This window comes from Diabrotica undecimpunctata, chromosome 9 (genome assembly GCF_040954645.1).
Source record: "Diabrotica undecimpunctata isolate CICGRU chromosome 9, icDiaUnde3, whole genome shotgun sequence".
Lineage (NCBI taxonomy): Eukaryota > Metazoa > Arthropoda > Insecta > Coleoptera > Chrysomelidae > Diabrotica > Diabrotica undecimpunctata.
The window spans coordinates 2,393,076-2,409,764 of NC_092811.1; the positions used below are offsets into that span (position 1 = coordinate 2,393,076).

Here is a 16,689-nt window from a genome sequence, read left to right on the forward strand (position 1 = left end):
AGATTAAATATAGTTATAAAGTACCTTTAATGTTAATTACATTCAGTGTTTAATACAAGTATAGTATTAACTTCAGTGAATTAATGCAGCAGTCGTCAGCAATTACTGTAAGTTACCATAATCTTAGTATCTCCACTTATCTGGGCGAGTAATATGGTATGGTATCATATTATCTGCAATCATATATGCGAATCAAAGTTCATTCATGTCTTCACCTGTAGTTGAGAGTAGCTACTGAATTTTGCATTCAATTTAAAGAACATTCTATATTTTTTTGTTACGAACCAAATTCCATCAGCTACTAAGAAATTTCAATAAGTAATAATTATGAACATTTAAGTCTCAGTTTATCATTAAATAATAGTGAGAGATAGCTAATCAATTTAACCAAGTGCGGTTTGGTTAAATTTTTATGTTTTCATTTCAGTAACTTTTTTGTATTTTTGTAAATTTAGATTTGGTTAATTTTTGTTTGTTATAATTTTTATTCTTTTTTTTGCTGTAATATCTCGAGATACGCCAAAACTTTATTTGTGCATGATTGTATTATATATCTTTGTAAAGGTATTTTCTAATTATATTACTGCTTATTTTTGTATGTATACCCCCATTTCATAGTTGATGGTGTATTTTTATCTTGTGTGTACATTCAGCTACCGATATCATTTTGTCGTTGAATATATTGTTTTTGTTTTATGAATGAATTTTATTTGTCGACTCTTAACAAGTTTCCTGATATAACCATAACTCTGAACATTTACTTATTATATTAAATTATTATTATACTTTCGACCAGAATAAAGATCAGGGTGATTAAGTTTCGTAGGTAAGTAGGTATAATACCTATTATACTTATTATTTGTTTATGCAGAGTGTTAACCAAATTTATTTAATAATTAACTGTTGATATCTTTTCTTGGGTTTGATCTCTGAACCTAAATATCTTTCCTTATCTCTTTTCTTTTCTAAGGTTTCTTAATTTTCTCCTTAAACCCCTAAAAATTAAGTGGCGCCCTGTTCCTATCTTATCTAATCTGTGATAATTTAACCCATCTATCTTTTTGTTTATTTCTGTATCTTTTCTAATATCTCCTATCCTATCTTTACTTATTTCGTCCGTTGGACCCATTCCCGGTTTCAAAAGCTAGTTTCGAACCCACGACTCGCTCTCCACCAACCATCTGGCTGCCATCCGCAGTGTCTCCATTGGTGACCTTTCTAGCACCATCCAAAAAAGGTTTTCGAGGTTACAGTGGGAATAATATACCTGTCTGTTGCTGTATCAGTGCAATAGGACAGTATGTTTCACCACTAATTATATATCCTCATTTGAGAATGCATCCATTGCTAGAGCAAGGAGGGCCGAATGGTTCTATTTATAAATGTTCTAAGTCTGGGCGGATGATTGAGGAATTGTTCTACATATGAATAGTCTATTTTACAGAACATACAAAACCATCAGTAGAGGAGCCAGTCTTATTCATCTTAGACAATTACAGTAGAAATATTTCTTTGTACGATTTTTGTTGCAAAAATGACAGCATTATGGTGACAATACGACCCTATACGACGCATAGGAATCAACCACTGGATCTGACAGTGTACAGTCCATTGAAAGTGGCTTTATATAAGGAATGTGATTTGCACATGAACCTCTATCAATATAACAGACTAACACCTCTACACTTCATTCCACTGTTTACTCAAGCATATTTGGATGTTGCTAATTCAGAAAAAAAGTGGATTGATACAAGATCAAGATGAAAACCTTCCTGATGAAGGATTTCTGCCTAACAAGCTGTTAAAAATACAGGCATGGACCCTGAAAATTTAGGAGCACCCAGTTTATTAGATATGCCTCTGGATTTTAATGAATCTTTGTTACCTACAAATACAGGATCACCTGAATCCATTGAAGATGCACGTTTATCAACATCAGGAATCCAAAATTCACTACTTCCTAAAAAACCAAAACTGGGTAAAGTTAATATTTCACTTCCATCGATGTCAACAACTACTTGATGACTTACCTTTGATTTACAATGAAATATCGCTATCACCTGAAAAGAAGAACATCCCAAAAGGGAAGGGGAAAGGTAAAAGGACAAAACAACAATCAAAAGTACTTTCCTTAACACCTATGAACTCTAGGTTAGAAGAAAGTGAAAAACAAACAAGCTGCCAAAAAGATTAAACTAGAAAAATGAGCTAGTACAAAAGCATTAAAAACAACAAAAAAAGAAGATAAAAAAAAAATTTCAAAGGAGGGTTCATCATCTTCTCGGTCTGAGGAAGGACAAAACGTTTTATGTGATGATGAAGAAGAGTTAGATGATGATTTTGTTGAAGAATTTTCACAGAATGGAATAACACCATAGAAACCATAGAAAAGAAAAGATTGATCTGGTATGGCCATTTATAACAAATGAATGACACTAGATGGCTAAAAAAATATGAAGTTGGATCCCAGTAGAAGAATGGAAGCGAGATCGACCGGAAAATAGATGAAAAAAAAAAAATGGACGAAAATGTTGAAAAGCGAGATAACTAAACATGTAACCTTCACAATGAAAAGGGATACCAGCCCACCGGTCACAATGAATAGTACACAGCTTCAACAAACTAATGACGTAAAATGCCTTCTACAAATCACTCCTAAAGCCGGTATGGACATACTGAATGGAACTCTGAGGTGGTCCTAGTAACTCAAACCTTGAAATCCTCCAAAGATTTTACAATAAAAAATCGTTTCTTATTTTAAAGAAGTCGTGAAAAACGATTCAAACCAACGGACTTGAGTAATAGATTTAGTTAGATAATAATACTACGTTTAATAGTAGTGTAGTAAATTCTGTCGGGAGTTTTTATCAGTTCTTCTGTCAAGCGGGGCCCGCTGCGAATGGGCGATACTCTCTGAGTAATTTTAGCATTGATACCCAGAGGATATCACAACATTCGTAACACTACCAAAAAAACCAAATGCAAAAGAATGCCAAGACCACCGGATAATAAGTTTAATGACTCATACGCTCAAAATATTTTTAAAAATTATACACCGGAGAATACACAACAAACTTGAGCAGGACATAAGTGACACACAATTTGGATTTAGAAATGCACTGGGAACGAGGGAAGCCCTGTTCGCTGTGAATGTACTTGTGCAAAGATGCATGGATGTTAATCAGCCAGTACATATGTGTTTCTTGGATTACAACAAAGCCTTCGATAAGATCAGACATAACCGTCTTATCGAATTACTTGAAAAGAAAAACTTAGATAAGAGAGACATCAGGATCATTAACGCTATCTATTATAATCAGATCGCTGTGGTAAAAGAGAACAACGTCTTTTCAAATGAAATACAGATTGAGAGGGGCGTCAGGCAGGGCTGTGTCCTGTCTCCTACTTTGTTCAATTTGTATTCAGAGGAAATAATCCAGGAAGCACGTGAAGAACTAGCTATGGAAATAAAAGTAAATGGCCGACCAATCAATAATATACGGTTTGCAGACGACACTATTTTATTAGCGGAATGTCTTGAGGATTTACAACTAATGGTTGACAGAGTGGTAGAAATCAGTGAAGAAGACGGACTGTCCCTAAACACAAAAAAGACACAATTTATGGTAATTATAAATGCCCAACAGCGCCAAGAAAACATAACAATACATGGAGAACAAATTAAAAAAATTGAAAAATATAAATATCTGGGTACAATAATTAACGACTTCTGAGATGCTACGTGTTCTCCGTATTATTTTATGGATTTTAGGCTTGGACATTGAAGAAAGATGTTTCGGACAGATTAGAAGCCTTCGAGTTATGGGTCTACAGAAGGATATTAAGAATAAGTTGGGTGGATAGAGTCACGAATGTCGAGGTGTTGAGAAGAATGGGTAAAGATAAAAGGTTTTAAATACAATTAAAGTCAGAAAACTGCAATATCTGGGACATATCATGAGGGGCGAACGTTATAACTTGTTGCAATTAATAATGCAAGGAAGAATACAGGGTAGGAGTCGCGAAAGACGACGCATTTCCTGGTTAAACAATTTGAGAACTTGGTTTAGCTGCAGTTCTACTGACCTCTTTAGAGCAGCGGTATCTAAAGTGCGAACTACCATGATCATAGCCAACCTTTTGAGAGGAGATGGCACATGAAGAAGAAGACCCAGAGGGTAGCACAGATATCTGCCGTGGAATAAAAACTGACACCTGGCAGTAGGTATAAAATGTACACTCATGAAAATATAAATTAATAATTTATTTTTTGGGTCTCTGCCAGGGACCGCCAGCCGGCGTTGGACGTGACAACATGTTGAACAACCACAAAGGAGCCAAAAAACAACAAGAGCTTCACTCGCTGAAGATTCTGTGCTGAAACTTCAACAGGATCTCACTCAAGCGGGACGACCGAGGCAATGCATGAAATGGACTGTGTCTATAAACGAAAACATTTTGCGCCTCTATTACCAGGTGCCGAACTTGTTATTCTTTTTACTACTGGAGTTATTTCGAAGAGCCTCTTAGAGAACATAAAACAGCTGGGTCTTAATGAACATCTTTATAAGACCATTGAAAAAGCAGTACTGCTCTCTACATGTAGATGCGTAAGAAAATTTTTGGCAGATACTACGACGTACCAAGTCATCTAGGGCTCTATAACATGGAAAGAGTCCCACCGGAGCTCAATCCTTTTGATACCTTAGGTATGTGGGATGGGTCAATTTTCCCCTTAGAAGGAGTATGAGCCGTATGGCTAAATCTCTGAAGTAAAGTAATATTAGAGGTATTTTTTCGCTGGAGAAAATTCCTACATGTCCTTAACATATATATATATATATATATATATATATATATATATATATATATATATATATATAAAGTAGTTAGGTATTATTGACTGACACGTTATGTAAAATAAAGTTTTATTTTGAGGTTGCAGTCATTAATAGGGCAGGAAAGTAAAACTCTTTGTTCTTTATTCAAGCTTTCGCAAAATTTATTTGCTTCTTCAGGATATGCTAAAATATGGTATCAGTAAATACAACGAAATTAGAACTAAATAGCATTGTATAAAACTAGTAAAAAAACTTACAACATGAGGTTAATCCATTAAATTTTCAAATTTGCAAAACATTAAAACTTAACTTATTTTAAAAATTATATAGTTATGTAAGTACAATATTCCAATTTAATTTAATTTTGTAAAAATTCATTTTGACATTGATTGTTTGATTTATGTCAGAAAGACACTCGTTTCTGTTTATTATATTTTTTGTTGTTGATAACTAGCTCTTGATTGTTATTATGGTTACGTACAAAGTGGCGCCAAATATGAATATTTAAATTTTTTGAAATTCTAATATTTATAGTCAGAAAATCTAATATTGGAAAATTATAGTATTAATTTTCATAAGACAGAATGTAATTATAGATATTGCTTAGTTTATCAATATCAGTTTTTTTATTAACGTTATTATTAAATATCAATGCGTTAATAAAAAAACTGATATTGATAAACTAAGCAATATCTATAATTACATTCTGTCTTATGAAAATTAATACTATAATTTTCCAATATTAGATTTTCTGACTATAAATATTAGAATTTCAAAAAATTTAAATATTCATATTTGGCGCCACTTTGTACGTAACCATAATAACAATCAAGAGCTAGTTATCAACAACAAAAAATATAATAAACAGAAACGAGTGTCTTTCTGACATAAATCAAACAATCAATGTCAAAATGAATTTTTACAAAATTAAATTAAATTGGAATATTGTACTTACATAACTATATAATTTTTAAAATAAGTTAAGTTTTAATGTTTTGCAAATTTGAAAATTTAATGGATTAACCTCATGTTGTAAGTTTTTTTACTAGTTTTATACAATGCTATTTAGTTCTAATTTCGTTGTATTTACTGATACCATATTTTAGCATATCCTGAAGAAGCAAATAAATTTTGCGAAAGCTTGAATAAAGAACAAAGAGTTTTACTTTCCTGCCCTATTAATGACTGCAACCTCAAAATAAAACTTTATTTTATATATATATATATATATATATATATATATATATATTTTTGTGATCTGCTTTATGATGTTTTATTATTAATTAACACTAATTTAATTAATCCAATTATTTAATTAATTAATTCACTAATTTATGCAGGGTCATACAAATCAAATACTAATAAAATTTCTCAGGGTGCCTTTTTAATTTTACTTTAATCAGTTTACTTTATATATCTCTTCTAGTGGGTTCAGTATCTCCTAGTTGCTCATAATCGGGATAGAACAGGAAACGGAACTAACATTAAAACAACATAAATATGCACACAAATTATTATTTATTTTCAATAAGCAATACGATGAATATTAATAAATAACTTTTGTGGGCAATTATCTTTCCCAACAAACTCCTATACTCTAAATTTAATTTTAATTACAAACTATCTATTGATCTGTTTTATAATAATATCTACTAAAAAAAATGACCATATAAAAATATAATTTATTCACAAAAAAAATAACTCTTTGAAACTTGGAATCTTAGTTCGTATGCTTATATTTTATTTTATCTTTAGAATATCTTAGATTTTTCTTTCATTCAAATTATTTGACTGACCTTTTTTATTTTTTTACACCAATGATGTCTCCTCTCGATCAAACCACAGTTCTTTCCTTGATTGATTATGTCCGGCTACCATCAAATCTTTCCCGTTCTCAGCATCGATCCAAACCGCATACCAGCAAACTACTCCTCCGAAAAAACACAAGCCCAATCCTCTTTTGACCGGTACTCTTTACACACAAATTCTTCTTTCTTTCTCAAATATATCTCGTGGACTATGCAGAGGTATTAAGAATCAGAGACTCAAAAGAGGTATTAATCTTCTCGATTTTTATCTGCTCTCAGCTTCCACCTTTTTCACTAACAAACGAAAACACTGGCACTCAGATTGACTACACGAAAACACGTCTTCTCTTCTGGTCTGCCGGTAACATAATAATCTTTTCAATCTCTCCAGACAACCTTCTCAACTCTCTCATTTCCACCATTCCTTTTTAACCAATCATAAGCATTCATCTTTCCCACTTATTTTCGATTTAGAAAATTTCCAACATGATATTTAAAACAAATAAACTACTTTCACTCAAATTACTTTTCAGAAACCATTAACAATTTTACCTTTTTCAACAGAAATAAGTTTCCAAATTCTTGTTATCTCATATCTAAATCTAATTCTTATTTACTTTCGAAAAATGTCCACCGCAAAATACAATTGCAAAGTTTATTCCTTAAATCTATAATTATACGGGTTCCATTGTCCTTTCACTATTCACTCAGTCTTTCACGGAACAATGTTTTCTCTTATGGTCTATTACAAATAAGTACAGGGTTGTATTTTAACTTATATGCCCGCGGTATATTAAAATAATAAAAAAACTCTATTCTATTTCTGATCGATAAACTGATCCATAACAGTATATATATATATATATATATATATATATATATATGCGGGGATCCTACAGTTTCTGCCGCTTCCCGCATTTCGATCGCCATCTTTTTCTATCTCTCCAGGTGTCTTCATCAATGGCTCTGTCTTTCATGGTTTCCATAACACCTTGTATCCAAGACTTGGCTGGTCTTCCTCGTTTTCTTCTATTACTTGGATTGTATTCCATAGCTCTTTTTGGCCATCCGTTGTCGTCCATCCTCTGTACGTGTCCATACCATATTAACTGTCTAGTTTCTATTCTTTCAGAAGATGTATGTACTCTATCTGTTTTTCTTCTAATTTCAGAATTAGGTATACGTTCTACTCTTGATATACGGCAAGCTCTTCTTAGGTAGTCCATTTCAACCGTGTCAACTTTTTTCTTTCCTTTTACTGTCATTTGCCAACATTCTGCTCCATATGTAAGAATGGGCTCTACAATTACTTTGTAGATAGTCATTTTAGTTCTCATAGTAGCTTTGTTGGATTAAAGTATCGAATTCAGAATTTGAACACTCTTCCTGCCTTGTTGCACTCTATAGTCTATATCTAGTTCCGTTGTTCCTTTACTGCAGATAGTACTTTCCAAATATTTGTATTCGTAGCACCTTTTCATTTGTCTAATTTCCAAATCCGGGTCTTCGTCTTCACTGCCTATTCGCATATATTCTGTTTTAGACATATTCATACTCATCCTCCATTTTTCGTATTCATCTTTGAGCTTTCTAAGCATATAATCTGCATCTTCTTCACAGCTTGCAATTAGTACTTGATCATCTGCAAAGAACAGCGTTGTCAGATAATGTTTGTTAAGCTTCAACCCCATTCTAGCACATTTTTGTCTCCACTGGTGCAGTGCTTCTTGGATATATATTTTGAATAGGGTGGGGGAAAGACAACATCCTTGTCTCAAGCCTTTCGTTACTGTAAATACCCTTGAGAAAGTATTTCCTGTTCAGTATTGCTTTTAGATATGTTTTACTAAGGTCCGTTTTCGTCAACAACAGTTGTCAAAAAATGTTACTTATTGTTTATATGCTAAGAACAGATTGTAAATAAAAAGAACTCAATAAAAAAGTGTTGTAGATTTTGAGCTAAAATACTGTTTATAGGCATGAAGTATCTTCTTGTCTGTGTTTCTAAATACATTTAACTTGTAACTATACAAGATATGCAATTATCTATAGATGTATAGTCGCATAAACTACATCAAAAGATATGCATAAATTTATTAACCCATTTTTCATTCCCTCTATATAATTAGCACATATGGATCTACCTTTGACAAGACCAACCGCCTGGTCTAACCTGATTACAGAATCATTTACCCTAAGTAAAGTTCCATCCTCGAATATGCACCGGCAGCATCTTCTGCACCCATCTCAAACAAAGTTCCTCTTATTTACTTGCTTGTCAAAGCCCACTCTGCCTTGCCTTTCTAAATAATCGCGCAAAATGCTTTTTGCATTAGCCTTAGAGGGATACACACTACACGCGGATGGGTAAATGTATTACAAAATATTTCGGGAGATATAGAAGACGACACGAATTCCGCAAATATTTTGAATATTATTCGGAAAAATCTGAATAATGTGTCTGCTATTCTAATATGAATACGTGGGGTGGGTTTGCGGGTGATTATGTTTCGGATTTCGGGGACATGGAAAGCGTACTATTATATAATCGGTTTAATAATCGCTTTTCTAATATACTTTAACACAAACAAAGAAGAGGAATAATACGATAACTTTGCAGGACCGTTTCTGTTAAGTACGTGTAGTGGATGAGCCACGATTGTCTAATAATAATTTCTATTGTAAAGGGTCGAAAAACCCATACATTGCATTTGTCTTACTTCCGTTTATTTTACTGGATTTTATAGATATACTTGGTATTTAATTTTTGTAGATTTATGTTCAGCTACCTTCGAGAAATCCTTTTAAAAATTTACTGCTTTATACTATCATAATATGCCGTTATGGTCTGTATTCAGTGTAATCTCTCCGAAGTACCAAAAAATATCCCGTTAGGCCAGGGAGCATTCTATTTACTTCGACAACCGTATCTGTTTTAACTACTTTGATCATGAAGGCTTTTGTTTGTAAATATTTAAACACACCGCATAATCTATAAAACCCACTTATAATTCCAATATTTTCATTCAAATTCGGAAACTGTATTTCTTTCCAAGCCATTTCTTATGTGTATAAAAAGGAATATAGCACGTATAGTGTATCAGTATTTTAAGTTTACTTCTTAATAATTTAGTTCACTACGTATGGTATACAATATATATATCCATTCTAGAAATGTGCTAAATTCGAAAACATCCAACAGATCTCAATAAAAACATTGACATTGATAACTTAAGCCAGATATATCACTCTCTTGTATATTCCATGTGCAACATGGAATATACAAGGATGGAACAAAAAGGCGACGGAAGTGATCAAAGAGTTTAAAGAAAGCAACATCGACATACTAGTAACAACAGAAACCAAAAAGAAAGGAAACGGAACGGAAACAATAGAAGACCATATCCACTGCTGGAGCGGAATTAATAAGGAATGTAGAGCAAAGGCAGGAGTGGGAATACTAATCAAAAATAAGTGGAAGAACAGGGTTAGAACATGGGAACCAATCAACGAGAGAATAATTAAAATGCATATAGACATATACGGTAAAGAGACAGTGATACTCGGAATATATGCACCAACAGACGATTCTCCGAGAGTAGAAAAAGAACATTTCACGGAACAACTCCAAAATCAAATAGAGGTAATTAAAAAGAACGTGGAGATAATTATAACAGGAGACCTTAACGGTAGAACCGGAAGGAAAGAAAACGATAAAGTAGTGTGGAGATTTGGAGAGGATGAACAAAACGATAACGGAGAACGTCTGATTGAATTATGCGAACTAAACAACCTAAAAATCACCAACGGATTCTTCAGACATAAAATATTCATAAATATACATGGACGCAAGAAACACGAAAGCTAAAATCGATAATAGACTACATAATAATCAAACAAGATATGTACCACAATAAAGATCAAAGATGTGCGAGTCAAAAGAGGAGCAGAATGTGGAACGGACCATAGACTACTGACAGCAAAAATGGACATTAATTGGAAACATAACAAGACCCCCTCCACAGAAGAACCGTTGAACACTATAAGATAAAAACAATACAATATAGAACTACTCCAAGAACAATCAATAAGAGAACTATACCATCAACGTCTAGACCAAAAATTAATAGAATTTAGATACGGCAACATCGAAGAAATATACGAACATATAAAGGCGATATAACTCATAAACGTATATAGCAAGCAGGCTATATAACGTATAAAGCAAGCAGCATTCGAAGCCCTTGGGGAAAAAGAACATATAACAAATAAACAGCACGACTATGAAATAAATGAACCAACAAAAAGAATAATTGAAGAAAAAAAGCAACTATACAGAAAATGGCTGACTACAAACAACGATGAAGTTTATAAAGAATATAGAGAAAAAGATAGAGAAGTGAAAAAACAAATAACAGAGCAAAAGAATGAAGAATGGGAAAGAATCTGCTCAAATATTGAAACATATATAGGAGGTACAAGAACTTCGGAGTCATGGAAACTACTGAGAGGATTGAAACAAAACTCAAAAGAAAAAATTAAATTGGGAAATATACAGGACAAAGAATGGAAGGACTACTACAAGGAACTATTAACAGAACAAAGACCACAATTCATTGGAAAAGAAAACAGGCGAAGACGAAGCAGATTCCCACAACAAGAAATAGAAATAACAGATAGGGAAATGAAAACGGCCATAAAAGCAATCAAAAATAAGAAAGCACCGGGACCTGGAGGCATCTCACCTGAGCTTATAAAATACGGATCAAAAAAATTACACCGGATGATACAATGGATATTTCAGAAAGCCATAAATGGAGAACAGCTCTCAAAGGAATGGACGGCGGCATATATGACATCTATATTTTAAAAAAGGAGATAGAAAACGATGCGAAAACTACAGAGGAATAAGCGTAATATCATCAATAGGAAGATTATATGGGAAGATACTGCGAGAAAAGATAGAGCAAGCGATAAAAGGCAAAATCGGGGAGGATCAGGCAGGCTTCACGGCAGGCTTCACGGCAGGAAGATCATGCATAGACCACATATACACACTGGAACAACTGTTGGAAAAGAAAAAAGCTAAAAATAGAGATATACACTTGGCATTTGTGGACCTGAGAAAGGCGTATGACTCTGTACCAAGGTCAGAACTATGGGAGGCAATGTACAAATTAGAAATACAGACGGAACTCATAGAAGCTACAAAAGCTCTGTATAAAGAAAATAAAGTGTCCATTAAAATGGGAACAAGAATCAAAGGAGACTTCACCACAACAAAAGGGCTCCTGCAGGGTTGTTCCACATCTCCAACCCTATTCAAAATATACTTAGAGAAAGCCTTGACTACATGGAAAAGAAAATGCGAAGGCATGGGAGTACCGGTACGGAACGAATACCTATATACGTTAAGTTTTGCAGACGATCAAGTAGTGATTGCACAAGACCAAGACGACCTCAGCTACATGATGAAGAAACTACAAGAAGAATATACCAAGGCTGGCCTAGATATTAACCTCGCGAAAACAGAGTACCTATCTACAAGTGAAGAAGACATAGAAGATCTACAGATTGATGACAACGTAACAATCAAAGGAAAGGATAAATTCAAATACCTGGGGTTTATAATCACGAAAAAGGCAACAACAGAGGAAAAAATTAGACAAAGATTAGGACAAACAAGAACAGCAATCCGACAACTTAACTCAGTATGATGGGATAGACACCTAAATATGAAGACAAAAACGCAGATTTATAAAACATTAGTGCGAAGTATTATGACATATGGGGCTGAAAATTGGATCATAAACAAGAAAAATAGCAGTAAGATAGTAGCAACAGAGATGGAATGCCTGCGAAGATGCTGCAGAGTAACAAGAATGGATAGGAGAAGTAATGACGAAATAAAGCAAAGAACATCAATAGAAACAGACATACTAACATATATAGAACAAAAAAGACTAAAGTGGTATGGACATGTAAGAAGAACTAGCGACAGCAGATGGATAAAGAGAATAACCGAATGGAGCCCCATAGGAAGGAGGAAAAGAGGACGACCCCGAAAATCCTGGAGGAACGAAGTAGACGACGCCATGAGTAAGAGAGGACTAAACGATGGAGAATGGAACAACAGAGAGAGATGGAAACGGTTGAGCGAGGGAAGGCAGTGAATACTGTAGAATCCCTAAATATATATATATATCACTCTCTCATCATACACAACAAATAAGAACCATTTCATATCCCACATTCCTTTTTAAGCAAAGAGTCATAAATTGGTCTCGCTTACAAAACCTTCCATATCGAATAAATTATTCCATGAACCCCATACATTCTATCTGTAATGCCCTTTCGACAACCACGCAAGCTCTCACCGACCTACCACCAAAGAATATAGAAAGCGTCTATATTCTTTGCTACCACGAAGGAATGAAATAGACACGCGCATTGCAGGCTTCTCTCGTTTAGCAACAGAAAATTCCTAATGTAAATATGTAGTCGTTTTGTCTACGTATGATCTCAAACAACCTAGCCCGATGAAGCAGGCTGTCTGTGAACTTTAAATCACCAGACAAGAAGTAATGAATAGGAGGTCTCTGCAAATATATCAATTGCCATCTAATCCAGAGGGGTGTTTATCGGATTCACAGTAGAGACTCTCAGATAGACTGGAACGTAATTCGCCTACAAATTCGTACATTTAGACAGAGTAAAAGAGCTGTGTTATGGATGTCGTTTAAGGATTCCAGATCTCTCTTGGAAGTGGACAGATAGACAATGCTACCACAATCTAATTTAGACCGAACAAGTGCTTTATATACTTTAAGGAGCGACTTTTCATCTGCACCAGAGTGATACAGTGTTTTAAGAATATCTAATCTTTTGTAGCAGGAACTTTTTACCTTAAAAATATGCTGCTTCCAAGAGAAACGAAAGTCAAATATCAAACTCAGTAGGTATTTTACAATGATTAACTACTAGAAAAAGTGAATAATTGATAAATATAGGTGTATGCATTGCAGGCAGTCCGCTAAATTTAAAAATTTTGGATTTTGCTATTATAGAGATAAAGTTAATCCTAGAAACGACCAGCAAAGAATTGACTGATAAACAATCACAATTCATAGCATCGGTGGTTCAGTGGTAGAATGCTCGCCTGCCACGCGGGCGGCCCGGGTTCGATTCCCGGCCGATGCAAATATTTTTTACTTGTTTTATTTTAAATTTTAAAAGTTTAATCAATTACAGTAAGTCGCTTTTTATGCGATTTTAATGTTGTGCGGTTTGTATTTCATCCAAAAATTTATATTATTACCTATTATCATTACATATTAACTAACATCCAGATGTCAGTCAAGCGAACCTTTGAAATTCGGAGATTGCCTTGTTACAAGATACGGAAATTTTAGTTTTACACTAATTTCATTATATTATAGGTATACCTACATTAAATAATTTATAAATAGATTATCAGAAGATCTTTTAAATGACCATTTTTTCATATTTAATAAGATTTACAGGCATTTCTAAAACAAGCTTTTTATCAATGAAAACTACTTCAGGTATGCTTATAAATTTTATAGGTCAATATAATGTGTTGAAAATAGCGATTGTCATAAATTAAACATGGAACACGCGATACTATATTACTGTCCTAAACAGAGTAAAATATATCTACTACAAAGTCCACATCTAATCAGCAATACCTTTTATTGTGTAATAAATCAAACCGAGATAATATTGATTAGGTCGATAATGAATTGCCCATATCACTTGAAAGCGAATCGTGACAGGTGCTGATATATAAATCGCATATTTTTTTATTAAATAACAGCCGAAATAGCTCAGTTGGGAGAGCGTTAGACTGAAGATCTAAAGGTCCCTGGTTCGATCCCTGGTTTCGGCAAACTTTTTTAATAAAAACTGTATCATTATAATATAAAATTGAAACTAAAATTAATTGAAAATACGTTGAAATTTTTTTTAATTTGTATGAACAATGTTCTTTATAAATTTAAACAAAAAGTACAATATAACTTTTTTATTTTGTGTGAAACATATTCTTAATATGTATTACGTAAGTTAAAGCAAAAATTAGTAAACATTTGCAAAGTAAGTACAGTAAGGCCTTGTTTTATGTGGTATAATATGTTCCACAGAATAGCCCATATAAAAAATTGGATAAAAAAGACATAACTTGCCTTGAAAAAGTAGCCTTCTAAAATTACATAAAACCAAGACAAAAACAAAAAAGTTTTCAGAAATTATAAGAAATAGGCTTCATGATAAATTACTTTTTATACTTACGAATATCTGAAATAAATTCATACAAAAGCTTAAAAAAACTGGTCCATATACTATTCGTTTTTCTGACCATTTAGATTTATTCATATCGTGTCGATAAAGAGGAAACCAGAGAAACATGTTTATGTAATAAACAGTTTAATATTTTTGGGTAAATTTTGCTGCCCCCAAGCGAGTGCCGCTTAGGTGCTACACACCTCTTGACCCCGGCACGGATCGGCCCTGTCTGATCGTAACAGAAGAAACTAAACATAAGTAACAGTACCAAGTCCTATTAAAAAAAAATGACACCTGTTGCGATATTTAAAAACCACATTTATCGAATTAGTAAATAATGTAAAATCGCCACATTCTAACTATACCAAAGAATATAGACGCTTAAGCGTCTATATTCTTTGCATATACTTATAAGTTAAATTGTAAGTAAAATTTTATATTGACTGATTGTTGTATAATATACTGTGCTTGAATTATAAGCCGAAATAGCTCAGTTGGGAGAGCGTTAGACTGAAGATCTAAAGGTCCCTGGTTCGATCCCTGGTTTCGGCAAACTTTTTTAATAAACTAAAACGTGAAGATCATCTGTTTCGATATAAAAAAAGTATGTATATTTATCGAATCAGTAAATAATGAAAAATCTTCACTCTAATCAGGATCTTGGAAGTTAAAAAAGGGAATAGGGAACGACTTTGGACATATCCTGCAAAACACAACAAATTTAATTTTGACTGATTGTTGTACTCTTACGAGGAAAGCCTATAAACAAGTATATGAGCCAGCAATGCTTCCGCAAGACGGTTGAAGTCAATATTTATTCCAATTCCAATAGGTTCAAAAAAGGCGAAGAAAACTTAAGCTATAAACAGTTCTGGTTCCTACAAGTATTGGGGACCATAGAAGCCCTTTTTAGTTTCACACTGCTATTACAAAAGAGATCTGACAAAATATGTCCACATATGCTTCATAAATTATTAAAAGGCGTTTGATCGAGTAAAACACACCGAACTCATTGGCCTACTCACTAGACAAGATTTATATTAACGAGATAGTAATTTTAATAAAAATCTGAATCGAATATACACAGCTTCAGTAAACAAAGACTAACATCTGTCGAGCAGTGTCCCATAATAAAAGAAATGCTTCAGGGATGTGTTCTGCAAAGCGTACTGAAAAACATCCAAGAAGGCATTAAAATTGACGAAAGGCTATTCGAGAACATAGGATATGCCGATGATACTGTCATCCTGGTTGACACCCCGGAAAGACAGACAATATTACTGACGAGTCAGTATTGCGCAAAATAGGCCATGACAGATAACACTATCAAGAAGGGCAAAACCAGTTATGTATGACATAGGTACCGGGAAGACATTAAGAGCTCTTGAGGTTGTTGATGGAGGGGAAAGTTGAAGGAAGTAGAGGTCCAGGTAGGAGAAGATGGTTTCTGTCCACTCTCCGTTCATGGTTGAACAGAGAGTGGACAAAAAAACATCGATACTTAATCTGAGAGCCCCACAGGATAAAGAACGATTTGTCAGAATGGTTGCTTATAGTCAAACATAAAAAGAGCACTCTAAGAAGAAGAAGATTGTTGTACAATATTTTGTTATAAACACAAGCCGAAATAGCTCAGTTGGGAGAGCGTTAGACTGAAGATCTAAAGGTCCCTGGTTCGATCCCTGGTTTCGGCAATCTTTTTTAATAAAAAATGTATTAATCGTAATAAAACTGTT

The 16,689-nt window shown here is 33.7% G+C and overlaps 1 protein-coding gene and 4 non-coding genes across 5 annotated transcripts in view; 4 read left to right on the forward strand and 1 right to left on the reverse strand.

The window, feature by feature from the left end:
- Window positions 1–16,689, reverse strand: part of LOC140449405 (discoidin domain-containing receptor 2-like) — a 1,157,947-nt gene that overhangs the window by 193,256 nt on the left and 948,002 nt on the right. The window lies entirely within an intron of this gene.
- Window positions 13,779–13,849, forward strand: TRNAG-GCC (transfer RNA glycine (anticodon GCC)). Its single transcript has one exon. It is a non-coding gene; the product is annotated as a tRNA-Gly (tRNA).
- TRNAF-GAA (transfer RNA phenylalanine (anticodon GAA)) lies at window positions 14,486–14,558 on the forward strand. The gene has a single exon. It is a non-coding gene; the product is annotated as a tRNA-Phe (tRNA).
- On the forward strand, window positions 15,433–15,505 carry TRNAF-GAA (transfer RNA phenylalanine (anticodon GAA)). The gene has a single exon. It is a non-coding gene; the product is annotated as a tRNA-Phe (tRNA).
- TRNAF-GAA (transfer RNA phenylalanine (anticodon GAA)) lies at window positions 16,575–16,647 on the forward strand. The gene has a single exon. It is a non-coding gene; the product is annotated as a tRNA-Phe (tRNA).